This window comes from Asparagus officinalis, chromosome 6, assembly GCF_001876935.1.
Source record: "Asparagus officinalis chromosome 6, Aspof.V1, whole genome shotgun sequence".
Classification (NCBI taxonomy): domain Eukaryota; kingdom Viridiplantae; phylum Streptophyta; class Magnoliopsida; order Asparagales; family Asparagaceae; genus Asparagus; species Asparagus officinalis.
The window spans coordinates 54,482,179-54,494,787 of record NC_033799.1 but is presented as its reverse complement, the minus strand read 5'-3'; positions in this window follow the sequence as shown (position 1 = coordinate 54,494,787).

Genomic DNA, 12,609 nt, shown 5'->3' with positions numbered 1-12,609 from the left:
CGGTATGTTCGTCATACGTCTTCAAGACGCGGCCGATCGAGCCATCGCGAGCTGTATTCGTCGTGCCAGTACGGAAGAGGTATCGAAAAGACATCATCTTCGGTCGAATCGATCGTCCCCTACGCATGCTATGGGACGAATCTGAGGACGAAGACCCAGCGCCCCAGTTCTCGCAATACAGTCGAGTGGCGAAACGCATAATGAGCGACATGGGGTACGACCTCACTCGCTTGGAGGGCCTGAATTACGGCCGAGGACGTAAGACGGTCATCAAACCCGCCTACGTCCCCAAAGGAAAGCCCTCAAATTACTTCAACAGGACTAGGAGAGGCTTAGGCTACTCCTCCTCCTCATCGGAGTGTTGTTTTTACGTCGACGAGGATTCCGATTACGCATGTTCAGGGGATCAGTCGTCAACAACCTCGGCCTGGGACTCCGACGTCAGCGTAAGGGATCTGTTCGATGGCCTTACAGTCAACATGGCTACAGTATACCCCGCCGGAATGGCGGAGGACGAACAACTTCCACTTTACGACGAGACATGGGATCGCCATGTTAGCGCCCAGTGGAACAGTCGCTTCGAACAGCGCGAACCACCAACTGAAGACGAAGTCCTCCAGGTGAACATGGGTACCGAGGCGAATCCCAAACCCATATTCATCAGCGGCAGTCTGCCTCCTCAAGAAAAAGAGGATCTCATCGCCCTCGTACGGGAATACATTGACGTCTTCGCCTGGAATTACGAGGATATGCCTGGCCTGGATCCGCGGGTCGCCACGCATCGCCTCAACATCAGCCCTGACGCCAAGCCAGTCAAACAACAGCAGAGGCGGTTCCGCCCCCAAATCATGGAGGCGATCGAATCTGAAGTAAAAAAGCTGATCGAATCCGGCTTCATCAGAGAGGAGCAACACCCCGACTGGGTGGCGAATATTGTTCCAGTCTTGAAGAAGAACGGCAAGATCCGCATCTGCATCGACTTTAGGAACCTCAACGCCGCATGCCCTAAAGACGAATTCCCTCTGCCCATCACGGATGTCATCATTGACAATACGTGCGGATTCGAGAGGATGTCCTTCATGGACGGCTTCTCGGGGTACAACCAAATCAAAATGCACCCCGAAGACGAGAAACACACTGCATTCAGAACTCCCATGGGGGTGTATTGCTATACCGTCATGCCTTTCGGGCTCAAGAACGCCGGCGCAACCTACCAACGCGCCATGAGCATGATCTTTCGAGATCATCTGCGAAAGACGGTCGAATGCTATGTGGACGACTTGGTCGTGAAGAGTCGCCATAAGGAGGATCACCTCCAAGACTTGAAGGCCATGTTCGAACTCATGAGGACTCATCAGCTCAAGATGAATCCTACCAAGTCATTCTTGGGAATGTCTAGCGGTAAATTCCTCGGTTTCGTCGTCACGACGAAAGGGATCCGAATTGATCCAGACAAGGTGCGAGCTATTCAAGAGCTCCAACCACCCCGAAATCTTAAAGAGCTGAGAGGCCTTCAAGGACGACTGGCTTATATCCGAAGATTCATCTCGAATCTCTCGGGCAAGTGCCAACCCTTCTCTAAGCTGATGAAGAAAGGTACCTCCTTCGTCTGGGATGAGCCATGCCAAAAGGCTTTTGAGGAGATCAAAGCTTATCTCTCAAATCCGCCTGTCCTTGCGGCGCCAATCTCAGGAAGGCCATTCCTCATATACATACGGGCTATGGAACATTCTCTGGGTGCCCTCTTAGCTCAGAACGATGATGCAGGCCACGAGCAGGGCATCTACTACCTGAGCAGAACCTTGCAGGGCGCCGAGCAACGGTACCCAATGGTCGAGAAGGAATGCCTAGCCTTGGTGTTCGCTATCCAAAAGATGCGGCACTACTTGGTTGGCCAAACCATCCATGTCATCTCCCGGATGAATCCCATTCGGGTCTTCATGACACAACCCGCAGCGCTAAACTGGCGCCTGGCCAGGTGGGCACTTCTGCTCTCTCAATACGACATTCATTTCATGCCGCAGAAATCGGTCAAGGGACAAGCCATCTGCGATCTCATGGCTAGTCACCCGCTGGGGGAGAAGACCGATCTATTCGAAGATCTGCCGGATGAACCTCCCGAAGCCAATATGACTTCGTCGCCGGAGGTGTGGCAGATGTTCTTCGACGGTGCGTCCCGCGCAGGCGCGAGCGGCTCTATTTCTGCAGGAGTGGGAGTGGCCCTCACCTCCCCGCATGGTCACGTGTTTCCCCGGGCCTTTTCCTTGACGGAACCATGTACCAACAACGTAGCCGAGTACAACGCGTTGCTCATAGGGCTCGAGTTAGCCAAAGAGCTCGGGATAAAGCATCTGGAGGCTTATGGCGATTCGCAACTCATTGTCAAACAAATGACTGGCGAATACGAAGTCAGGAATGAAGATCTTATCCCGCTCCACCGAGCAGCGGTCAGACTAGTGGAGTCATTCGAGAGCTTCCGTATTGAGCACGTGCTCCGTTCAAAGAACACCCATGCGGATGCTCTCGCATCCTTGGCAGCTAACTTAGCCCAGCCTCCTGGAACGACCCAAAAGGTCGCTGTCGCCAGCCGAAAACTCTTTCGACCCAGAGACGTCCCAGAGGCAAACGCCACTCATCAAGCCTCGGGTCAGCCAGATCAGGAAGACTGGCGTCTCCCGATCATCGATTATGTCCTATACGGCATGTTGCCTGAGGATTCGAAGGAACGAGAGTCTATCCGGCGACGTGCCTCGCGATTCTACTACGATTCAACCACTAAAACGTTGTATCGCAGGTCATATGACGGCTTGCTACTTCGCTGCCTTTCAAAAGCAGAGGCGCAAGAAGCCGTACGCGAAGCACATGACGGCGTGTGCGGAGCTCATCAGCCCGGACCCAAGCTTTGGGATCGCTTACGTAGGATGGGCTACTTCTGGCCTGGGATGGTTACTGATGCAGTCGCTTATGCTAAGCGATGTTACGAATGCCAGATCCACGCCAACTACATGCACCAGCCTCCTGAGGATCTACATCCGACGAGGGCATCTTGGCCCTTCGAGGCATGGGGGATGGACATAGTCGGGCCAATTTCTCCACCATCGGCGAGAGGCCATCGCTTCATCCTCGCGATCACCGACTATTTCTCTAAATGGGCAGAAGCCATCCCCTTAAGAGAAGTCAAGACTAGCGACGTGATTAAGTTCATTAAGCACCATGTCATATACCGATACGGCGTACCCCGGCGTATCATTCACGACAACGGCACGCAATTCGTTAGCCATGCCTTCACCCGGTTCTGCGACAAACTCCGGATACAGAACCTCTCGTCCACGGCCTACAACCCTTCAGCGAATGGTTTGGCCGAAGCTTTCAACAAGACGATCATCAAGATCTTGACCAAGCTGACTTCCACTAGCAAGCGCGACTGGAATGAAAAGCTAGGCGAAAGCCTGTGGGCATATCGCACGACGGTTCGCACACCGACTGGCACTACGCCCTACTCGTTGGTATACGGCTGCGAAGCTGTATTGCCGTTAGAGATTCAGATTCCATCCCTCCGCGTCGCCTTATCAACAGGAATGACAGCCGAGGAGAATCACCGGCTTCGACTCGCAGAACTCGAAGCGCTGGACGACAGGCGACTGGAAGCTCAGCAGCACATCGAGTTTTACCAAGCTCGGATGGCCAGGAGCTTCGACAAGAAAGTCAAGCGCCGAGCCTTCAAAGAAGGAGAGCTCGTCCTATCCGTCCGTAGACCAATGATCCTCACTTCCAAGAAGAAGGGGAAATTCCAGTCCAAATGGGAAGGGCCATTCGTAGTAGAGACAGTCTACTCGAACGGCGCCTATCGCCTCGTCAAACCGAACGGCGATAAAATCATGATGCCCATCAACGGCAAGTATCTGAAGAAGTACTACCCATAGTGCTCCTTCACAAACTCCCACGAGTGCAAGAGTCTAAACTGGCCCTCAGCGCCCTCCAACTGGTACATGAGGCTAAACTGCTCCTACTTTACCCGTTCGGGCGAAAGCCTCTGACGGAATCCAATTCGCCTATCTTCTCCAATGAGATGGCGGATCCACTAAAGTCGTTCATATCACGACAAATCCATCCAATTCGCCTATCTTCTCCAATGAGATGGCGGATCCACTAAAGTCGTTCCAATCACGACATCCCCCGTCAAGTTAACATTAAACCTCTGACAAAATCAACTTACCAATCCTCTTCTAAAGGATGGTGGGTCCTCAAAGTCGTTCCAATCACGACATTCCCCGTCAAGTTAACATTAAACCTCTGACAAAATCAACTTACCAATCCTCTTCTAAAGGATGGTGGGTCCTCAAAGTCGTTCCAATCACGACATTCCCCGTCAAGTTAACATTAAACCTCTGACAAAATCAACTTACCAATCCTCTTCTAAAGGATGGTGGGTCCTCAAAGTCGTTCCAATCACGACATTCCCCGTCAAGTTAACATTAAACCTCTGACAAAATCAACTTACCAATCCTCTTCTAAAGGATGGTGGGTCCTCAAAGTCGTTCCAATCACGACATTCCCCGTCAAGTTAACATTAAACCTCTGACAAAATCAACTTACCAATCCTCTTCTAAAGGATGGTGGGTCCTCAAAGTCGTTCCAATCACGACATTCCCCGTCAAGTTAACATTAAACCTCTGACAAAATCAACTTACCAATCCTCTTCTAAAGGATGGTGGGTCCTCAAAGTCGTTCCAATCACGACATTCCCCGTCAAGTTAACATCAAACCTCTGACAAAATCCGCTTACCACTCTTATTCTGAGAAATGGTAGCCTCCCCCCACGGTCGCTCCAATCGCGACAAGATCCCATCAAGTTAATGATCACCTCTGATGGTTGGCGCCGTTATTCTTACGAATAGCATAGCCTAAGTAATAGCCTACCATGCGACGTGCTATTACTTCTGTCAATAGTCACACTCCTACGTCCCTGAACTATTTGACCTATTCCAGATGTCCTAACATTGCTTTAGGATAACTGATAGGTAGAGTCTACCAGGCGATGACTCCTACCACAATCAATTGTCACATTCCCACATGACGACAATTGTCGAACACGGTTCGACAGACAACCTGTCTGTCGGTTCCCCCATACAACAACTCGCCGAAAAGCGAGTCGAAGTCAAGTTCATCAGTTGGCCGTAAAGGCGAATGTTTGTTCTTTATTGCGATCCAAGGGTTACTCTCTCGATCCCGTTGGAGCTACAACGCGAAGATCGGAGTTAATCCGATCCCACGCTATGAGCAACAGAAAGCAAAACAAGAGCTTAATACGACTAAGTCCTAAACAGGACAATCAGTGGATCGTCAAGTTCAATTCAAATGCCCAACGGCGCAGTCAAAGAGAGAAAACTGTATGCGCAAAGCAAAGGTGAACAGAATAAGCAAAAGGGCCACTACGGGCCATAATTTACATGAGTTTTCAGTTTAGTTGTGATGCCCGAAGTACCAACTAAGTTGACACAAAAAAAAAAGTTCAAGAAGACAGAAGGATGGACTTGAACACGGCATTACAAAAACGGTGGCTCGGTGGCCGAGCCACCTTGGGGTGGCTCGGCCAAGGCCGAGCCACCTCGGGGTGGCTTGGCCATGAGCCGAGCCACCTCAAGGTGGCTAGGCACAGTGCCGGCCACCCCGAGGTGGCCGACAGTGGCTGATGGTGGCCGACACTTCTCTGTTTGCGGCCACTGTCCTGAGAGCCTATAAATAGGCCTAGAGATGTTCATTTTCAGAGGTCGAACTTTCAAGAGCCGAAACTCTGCCGGATTGAAGAGTGAACTCGGAGTTTTGAAGACTTGAAGACTTGGACGTACAGATCTGATCCTCGGCGACCATCCACGTCAGAAAAGGCAGGATTTCGAGAGGAAGAAAGAACAGATCTGAGATCTACACGAGACCACACTCCAGATCTAAGCTTGGTCTTAGATCTCGAGATCCGAGCGATTATTCCCTTGGTGGATTAATCCCTCCCGGCTATTATTCCCTTCGTGGAATAATACCCGCATAATCGTGTAGATCCGACCGGATCTAGATCGCGCGGTGGTCCACGGATTAACCCCGGCGCAGGCAAAGAACCCACCAAAGCGAGCGACCGCAAAACAGGAGCTCGTGATTTGTTCACAGAAGGAAAGTTGTAATTTTTTCTTTATTTATTTTCTTTGATTTAGTTGTAACCGGATCTATAAAAGACCGGATCTTTGTAATCCAAGATGACAATTATCTCAATGAAAAAGAAAACAGTTTTCCACGCGAACACAAAGTTTTACTTGGTTAGTTAGCCAGGTAAGGATAGTACTAGAGGGTGATCAGAGATTAATTAAGTATCTCGTTCCTTACAGAATGCTTTACACAACCCCTAAACCTTGTATTAGACACCAACTAATCCAAGAAAACTTAAACCAGTTTACTTAAGGATTTCTTGTTCCTTATTGAGCTTGGATGTTAGACCTAGAAGGGGGGGGCGGGGGGGGTGATTAGGGTCTTATGCTAATCCAATCCAATTTTATGCCAATTAAAATTAATTAACAAATTATTCTTGCAAGAGAGATATACAATATGTTATAAGTAAGAATAAGCAATATGAACAAAGGTAAATATTCTAACAATGAGATATACTATGAGATATATACAAGGATATAAAATTAACACAAGGGTAAACAATCTAAACTAGACAGTGGGTAATATAATCAACAAGCAATATACAAAGGCGATATAAGATATGAACATAAAAATAAGTGTGTCAATGCAATCACAAACAAACAATATGATTACGGAGTTCGGTCCCCATGACCTACGCCTCCGCTCCTCACCTCGAGGAGATCTCCACTATCACAACCAGGTTTTCTACGTTTACCCGAATAACGTTTACACCTCACAATACGGTTTTCTAGTTTACCGAAAACTCTACAACTAACACACTCTTGTAATTCCACTCTACACCCTCTCAAGTGTTGAACTAGACATGTCTCCCTCAAGTGCTCGGATACAACCTCTCCCTAGGTTCGTTAACCAACGCCACTCCTCTTAGGATGATCCCCGACTCTCGCCACACACTTCTCTCGGTGTACAAGTGTATTACAAAGTGATCCTCACAGTAAGCACAATTACAATAAATGATTATTCTCTAATATATGAGAACACAATGAAAGCTCACACTCAATTGTTACAACTCTTACCAACCCAAATATACTATGTATAAAAATACAATAAGCTCAAGTGGGTGTGTGTAAACAATGAGTAAAATAAAATCTAAACTCAATATAAAAACTAGCTTTAAAGAATGATAATCAAACAAATATGCAAATGTAAAGCTAGATGAGAGTTTAGAAATGCTTCTCTGAAAAACAAGATGGAGAGATGGATTAAGATAAAGCTCAATCAATGTAGATGATCTCCTCCACTTGTGTAAAACTATTTCCCAAACAAAAATTCTTTTAAACAAACATTAAACAAACTTAAACCCTTGTTAAACTCTTGTTTAAAAACTTCTTGCATGACTATGAAGGATGAGAGCAAGGAGGTATTTATAGCCTCCCAAAATCTCAGCCAAAACCCCAAAGGAAAAGACCAAAAGCCCAAGAATCAGAAATCTGATTCCGTACAAAAATAGCCGTTAGAGTGAACGGCGGTCGATCGTGAAAATCTCGCGGTCGACTGCGAGCCAGTTTCGAAACTTTGAAAATTTCCAGAAACTTTAGCGGTCGACCGTGGGAATTTTTGAGTTGATGGTCGACCGTGGTGATCTATCGTGAAAGTTGCTGATGGCTCCGCAGGGAAAAACAAAGGCGCGGTCGACCGTGGCGGTCGACCGTAAACTGACATATGAAATACAGGTTTGAAAGTTGATTTTCTGATTTTAAAACCGTGTTTAAAAATATCAAATAAATTCCAAAAAATATAAAACTTTGGGAAATGATTGTAGACATGATAATACACATGCTACAAAAACTGGTTTTCAAAAAGGACTTCCCAAATATAAAATATCATCATTTTGCAAGGAGGTCCAAAACACGAAAATATAAATACATGAATTTTGATATTTTAGCTAAACCATGTTTTGAAACTTTACACAATGATTATATAGACTTAATAAAATATGTATATGATTATTGTTAAGTCCAAAAACTAAGAATATAATATTTTCACAAATATAATAGAAAATAAAACATATGAGTATGTATATGAAAATATATTTGTTTCATATCTAAGTAGTTAAACCAAATCACAATAATAAATATGAAATATGTAATTTCATATTTATAAACATGAAAACCAAAACTTGTATTGTATATATATATATGACTACATATATATACAGGGAAACCAATAAAATGTGTGTGTATATGATATTGAGCTTAACGTACTAACACACATAATATAAAACCTAAACTAAATTACCCAAGCTTGATCTTGATCTTCATTGTAGCTCAACTTGGTAAACTTGGATGAAGCTTGTAATTGGATCTTTAACTTAAATTGTATAGCTTTACTCTACAGTTTCGTCAACCTCCATTTGATATGATCGCGAATGCTCGATTCCATCCATCCTCCAACTCGTTGTTTGCCTAGAATAAATACGAAAACACAAATACTAGACAAACAACATTAGAAGTAAATTATTTGTTAAACATTATCAAAACAAGAAGGCTAACTGTATGTTGGAAAAATTGCAATAAAGAGAATAAAAGAAAATTAACTTGTATTTCTTTGATTCCGGTTACAATTTGATTACAAAAGAGAGAAGAACGAATTTGGTTCTCCCCTTTGTTTAAAACTGGGTTCTTCTCGGTAGCGATGGAGTGCCTCCTTCGATTGCTTGCGTTGAAATTGCTCTCCGTTGACGATCTGACCGTCTCTTATCTCGTGGGAACAATGAACTTCTGTGGAAAGTTTGATGGGTAACTCTTAACGAGTTTAAGAACTCTGGACGAGTTAGAACTCTGTGAAGAGAGTTGTTAGAACTAAAAATTCGGTTAATGACCAAGCAAATATTCTGTTGTTGAAGAATCTTCTTAGATTTGATCTTCTGAATTTGATTCAAATCCTCTATATCCAAGAAATCCGCCTCTCCTGCCTTTCTGTGTGGTTGAGATCCTGAGGAATTCTCTCTGTTGCTGCCTCTCCGTTCCAAAAAGCCAGCCCTTAACTCAGTTGAGTTTGTTGAGTTTTTATAGGTGGATAAGAGGTTGTAACTGCCCTCTAAATCTGCTCCTAAGTGGGCGTGATTTCCTCAGATCGTGGGGAAACAGTTCTGAAACCGTTCGAATCGTATTTGAACGAGTCAAACGCCCAATCTGGCGTTCAGAACCCAACGTCGCCTCTTAGAATTGAGACGCAATCTGGCGTTCAGAACCCAACGTCGCCTCTTAGAATTGAGACGCGAGGTTGGGTGTTGGCTGAACATAAATGAACGCGAGGATCGCTCGTGTTTGGCTTGTTATAGCTTGGAAACGCGGGGGTCGGTGTTGGTTGAACCTCCAGAACGCGAGGGTCGCTCGCGTTTGGCTTGTTATAGCTTGGAAACGCGGGGGTCGCCTGCATTTCCAAAATTATGATGCGGGGATGACTTCCGTATTTTAGAAGGGGTTAGTTGATTTGTAACCTCTCTTACAGAACGTTGCAAGGACCGTTGTTCAGTAATCCTAGCTTTAGCTATTGTGGGGTGTGAAAATCGTCAGATTGTAACCTTCACTGTAGATTGTGGAGACTGCTGAATAGAGTTTTCACCAGTTGTCGGAAGCGTCGTTGTATTGTAACTCTTCTCGATCTATGTGAAAAGTCCTCCATTTGTAGCTTTTGTTTGTAGGCATGAAAGCTATCTGATTGTAGCTTTCATTGTTAGAACCTGACGGGAATCAATCATCCATAGTGACTTTTAGACGAATATTTACCCACAGCTCTCTACCAAGCAACTCACTAACTAAGTCCAACCTTTTTTATTTCTAAAATCATTACACTGCTCATCAGCATCTCTAATAGTTGCTAATATAATATTAGTTATGCTGTTGTCGCAGCCATTAAGATCAATCATCTCAAATATGAGGCCGTATTTGTAGCGACTGTAGAGTTGCGGATGCAGTGATTAGAAAGTTGTCTGATTGTAACTTTCATCATCGGGGCTTAATAAGGATCATCTATCGATTATGATTTTTAGACAACCTACAGAACCCCCTCCAAAGTTTTTAAAAGTTCGCGGTTGACTGGGATGAATTTTCGGAATACTTTGGATCCCAAAACTTAGTAAATTGATTGTTCGCTCCATCTGATTTGAAGACATCGCAAAACTGGTTGTCGGAATGTTGAAATGTTGCTTCCTCGAACCAAACAAAATAGCTTTTGAGTCTTAATGATAATGAAGAATGAGGTGCGCTCCAAATCGAATCTGATGGGTTTTAACGTTGCTGATTGTAATCTGCCTGCAGCCATCTGATAGACTCCCCAGTGGAGTCGCTTGTTTCTTCTTTATTTTGGTCACCTTGATAGCTGACCTTATTTTTTTTATTTGAGGCCGCATCGTATCTTCTGTTGATCATCACGCGTGGGTGAACTCTGTGCTTGAGAGTTTGAACACGTAGGTGAGCCTCGCGTTTGGGATTTCAACCAACTCGAACGCTAGGGTCGAGTTTGGGCGGGATTCTGGCCTCGAATCTCGTCCGTTACGATTTGACAGCTCACAGCTGTCTATAAATAGACCGCTGGAGGTCAAATCAAGAGTCATTCGACTCTTCTTGAAACTTTAACGAAAATCTTCGTTCTCATCTCCGACGAACTATTCCTCTTCTCCTCCGACCAGACTCCATGGCACCCAAGAAGGCAGTCTCTCATCCTTCCAAGTCCGACGTCACCGCGGCTCAGGGATCGGCGCCGTCTGCTCCGGTCGGCGGCGCTACTGCTCAGGTGGACGTACCGCCTCAATTTCCTTTGATCGGCGGTGAGTACGACCTCTATGGTCCTTAAACTTGCTTCGGCAAGTTCTGATCTTTGGATCAACGAGGAAACTCGTTTTACTAACGCGGGGCTGGACTCCGTCGTTTGGTATTTCTTGACAAGGGGTTTGACCTCCGCGTCTTAGATTCTTGACGCGAGGGTTGACCTACGCGTCTGAACTTTATGACACGAGGTTCGACCTTCGCGTCTGAGATTTTTGACGCTAGGTTCGACCTTCGCGTCTGAGATTTTTGACGCTAGGTTCGACCTCTGTGTCTAAAATTTGCCTTTGCGTTGTCTAATTTTTTTCTTTATCTTGTAGTGCGTCATACCAGCGAGCCTCTCCCTTTTCGCTACTATTTTGGGCACGAAGGTGGTGCGGATCCGAATATGACCTTCAACCTGCGCCAGGAACTCCCAGTTTTCTGAATTAAGGAAAAGAGTCGCGTGGAACTAATCACCCAAGCTTCTCCTGAGACTCTTAGGATATTGGTTACGGATGCTCGACTTGAAAATCCGAGTCGTAAGCCAATAGTCAAACCTGGATTCCTCTTCGAGGATTTTGTTGACTTTGAGGCAGTCACTGCTTATGATGGGGACTACAAGTGGCTACGGAAAGTTAGAGAACGCAACCTCTTTTTGCCAAATATGGAGAGGATGTTCCCCATGTCATACTTTCAAAGCGCTTCCATCCCCAGACGCATGGACTAGAACCTCGTCAAGGATCAGGATGGAGTCATTCTCGACACTCTAACTTTTCAAGGGGTCCGCACACTTGGTTATAACAGGCAGGTGACAGCTTTATGGCCAGGTTTATTCGCTAAGGAATATCCCGTCGGTGAAGTGGCCAGTCCGGCGAACACCTTTGTCAAGAAATTTCTAGCACAAAAAGGAGAATCCCGCACAAGGATTTAGAACTCCTGGCTGGGTTCATTCTTCGGTGATAGGGTGGTGGACCTGGATGACCAAGTTTGTTTTGGAGGAATTGGAAGCTCCTCTTGCTCGAGCTGGATTGCAGATTCCCGTGCGGCCTACCAAGTTTGGGATTATCCAGAGTCACTTTCATTTCTTCTCCATATTGGAGAAGTATAATCCTGAGACTTGTTCTTTCTTCACCCCTGTGGGGGAATTAGGCTTCGTTCTTCACGAGATGCATGAAGTCTCGGGTCTTCTTCTTGGGGACTTACCGTACGAGGAATTTGTTCCGGGATCTGCAGAACTTAAAATTTTAAAGAAGACCAGCCCTGAAATTTATGCCACCCTCTGGGAAGTCTTATCTCACTTCCACATTTGTATGCAGAAGACGGGGGCCCGAGGAAGCGGCATTAAACAAGTGTCTTGGGCGGAATATTTATTCCAGAACTTGACCAATAAGGGGGCCTCAGTGACCAGATTATCTGCAAGCACTTTGGAGGAGGTTCAGGCCCGAATCGATGATGCTACCTCCCACTATACCAATGAGGCCAAGGAAGATGTTTTCCCGGCTCATACAGAGTTTGAAAGCTTCCATTATCAAGCTCTGATTCCAATTTCCGACACGGCGTTGTTGGCTGGATTCTTAATGCTGTGGCTCAAGTGTTGCATCGTTCCTACTAGGCCGATTGATGCCCTTGCTGTCGAGGTGGTCTGCCCGGCTGTTCTTTTGGC